This window comes from Dendrobium catenatum, unplaced genomic scaffold (assembly GCF_001605985.2).
Source record: "Dendrobium catenatum unplaced genomic scaffold, ASM160598v2 fragScaff_scaffold_465, whole genome shotgun sequence".
Taxonomy (NCBI): Eukaryota; Viridiplantae; Streptophyta; class Magnoliopsida; order Asparagales; family Orchidaceae; genus Dendrobium; species Dendrobium catenatum.
This window is the reverse complement of record NW_021318927.1, coordinates 302001-305291: the sequence shown is the minus strand read 5'-3', so window position 1 is coordinate 305291 and position 3291 is coordinate 302001.

The following is a 3291-nucleotide window of genomic DNA, read 5'->3' as shown; positions in this document are numbered from 1 at the left end:
TTTGTGTGTGGGGGGGGGGGGGGGGGGGGGGGGGCACCCCTAGTTTGTTGCCTAATCAATGGCTCTATGCTCTGCTCAACTCCAAGGTGATGTTATGGTGACTTAGGGCTTTCTAGTTCCTGCTTCATTTTCCTTCTTTTTCCATTAATTTGTCTTCTACTTTCTAGAATTTTATCACCCTTTTTTACTTTGGTTATGTTTCTCTCCTGTTTTCTTTGTAGGTTTTTTGTTTGAGCTCTTGGTTTCTCATTTTGGGCTAGGGGTTTAGGAGATGATGATGCCTTCATCATCTGACCCTCCTCCTGCTGTGGCTCTATCTAATAAGTCCCATTCTTTTAAGGATGTAGTAGCGGATTCTTCATCTTCTTCCATTAAGCTTCCCTTTGTTCAGGCTTCTTTTAAAGGTTGACCAGCTTTATTTTTAGAGGATTATATTATTTATATATTAGCTGCTCCTTTTGCACTCACACTTGTGGGAAGTTCATGTTAAAGTGCCCTAACCTAGATGTCATCCAAAAGTTCATTTTTATTCTGAAACTATCCGGTTCATTTCAAGTTGGTTTATTGGATTCAATGCATATAGCGATTCAACTAAGCAATGATTTGGACTATAGCTGAATTTTTCAAGGAGATCCTATTATATCTAGGGTTGTCAAATGAGATTGCTTAAATGGCCTCCAGACTTTGATTTTCATGAAGAATCTCCTATAACCCCTATCCAAATTTATTTCTCTAACCTTAGATTGCATTTTTTCACTCTCAAATTTTATTTGGCTTGGCTTCTATTTTTGGGAGACATTTACAAACTGACCAAGCTACAACATTTATCTCTAGGCCATCTGTAGCTCGTGTCCTTGTGGAACTATATATATTGAAGAAGCATCCTAATGAGGTTTGGATTGGTTCGGAACTAAATGGTTATTTTCAAAAGGTTGAATTCAAAAACATACCTATTTTTTGTTCTCACTATAAGATGCATGGGCATGTCTAAACGGCTTGTTATAAACTACACCCCCATCTCTGTAAGAGCAAGGATTATGCTAAACTCATAAATAATAGTGATTTAATTTTTATTAAATTTGATACTACTACTCATCTTCCTGTTGGAAATGTGGTTAAGGTTTCTCAAGACAAATAGCCTATAAATGATTTTGCTTTGTTGGATTCTATTCAAGAAAAGTAGGTTCCTAATATTACTAATGAGTTAATTCAAAGCTAGGATGTCAATCATAACTCTATCTCTTCTCTACCCTATTGATTCTATTATTGTGATTGACCAAAATATTATTTCTGATAATAATAATGTTTCTATTTAGGTTAAACCTCTTATGGAGGAGAGTTTGTTTAATAACATTATTGTTAATGAAGGAATTGCTCCAACTGAAGTTGTTTCCCAGATCTCTGCCCAAGCCTTTGTGGAGAAGATTGGTAGTAGTACGTTCAATAATGTTTCTAATGTGGCAGACGATGTTTTTTGTGGGGAAAATAAATTGGCTCTTTCTAGGGGGGTTTTCAAGTACGATTAATGAAAGTAAGATACCTTTAAATGATCATAATCATAGTGATGCTTTTACTGTACTGAGAAAATGGATATAGCATCTAAATATTTTTCTAGGAATAATAATGATACTAGTTTTACTAAGGCTCATGGTAGGAGAGGTAGGAAAACAAAATCTATTGATCTACAGTCTCCGCGAAACACTCGCTCGTATACTTCTCATTATATTTTTTTTTAATTCTATCATTTGAAATGTTAGGGGAATTGGTTGCTCCTCACCTAGGGTTAGAGTAAAAAATTTATGTCGTATCTTTATTGTTTCCCTTATTGTCCTTCTCATCAAAATTTTGAATTATTTTAGGCCCATCATTCTATGCTCTTTCTTTTATAAACTGCTTTCTAAAATTTTGATGAATCGTTTAACCCCTATTTTGCATAAAATTATTTCTCCCTTCCAAATGGGTTTTGTTAAGGGCGTGCTATTTCTGATAATATCCTTTCTGCTTAAGAATTTTATCAAGATTTGGATATTAAAACTAGAGGTGTTAACATGATTTTAAAACTTGATATTGCTAAGGCTTATAAAAATAGTGATTGGAATTTCCTTTATGAAATTTTGAAGTTATTTGGTTTTGATTTTAATTTTATCAATCTTGTTAATCTTTGCATTGAAAGTCCTTATTTTTCTATAATTGTTAATGGAAAGGCCAATGGTTTTTTTAAGGCATTGAAGGCATTAAGGATTTAACTAATTTCAGCCATGCTTGTTTGCTTTTAAAGTATCTTGGTGTTCCTTAGAGGTATGAGAGAGGTTTACTTCAGCAACTGAATGAGGTTCTCTGCCCGCTTCAAGAGGAAGCAAAAGGAGTTGGGTTCTCCGCATGCTTCAGGAGGAAGCAAAAGGATTTGGGTTCTCTACCTTACTGGGGTCAATGGAAAGGAGTTTTTGTATGGGCTTCTCCACCTTGCTATGGGGGGAAAAGGAAAGACACTGTGCTTAGTGCAATACCCGAAGGAGAGGCTCCGAGGAGTGGACATAGGTCAAGTTGACCGAACCACTATAAAATCTAGTGTATTCTTTACTTTTTTATTTTTCACATTTGATTTCAACACTTTTATTTTCTTGTGGTAATTGCTGGTTTTAGTTTAAGATTGTGATTATTGTTTGAGAGAATTTTTAAAACAACAATTCTCCTCCCCCCCCCCCTTTGGGTTAGCCTTGGGCAACTTTAAAAGGGCTTAACATCCCTGATGAACTTTCAGGTTTTTTTTGGACATGTTGATTAATTTTTGTAGGAAATGCATGCTAAAAGTCTAGCTTATGGCCTTCCTTTCTTGGGTGCTGCTTTTCTCAAGCCCTGACATGTTATTAGGTTTTTTTGTACTCCATAGTTTAGGGGACCATCAAATCTTAGGAATTTCCTTGGTTTTTTTGTTGCTCTTTTGAGAAGTAGTGAGCCGAAAGTCCTCTTTAAGGACCTTGTAATCCTTCTTTTTTATATAACATGTAGGCCCCTCTATGGGTTTTCCCAAGAAAAAAAAAATTTGTAGGTTAAGTTCAAATATAAAGATGTGAATGTAAGGAACCCTTTATAAAAATTATAAGACTCAAATTAAATTAATCATTTCAACCAATGTTTAAATTTATTAAATATATTTTGAAACATTCATAACATTAATAATAAAAAATATTCAATAAAAGTAGTGAATTTTTAAAAGTATAAATTATCTTAAAATTCTAACCTTATGCTTTTGTTGCCCCTTTGGGATGAAACACTTATATTTTTTCTTAG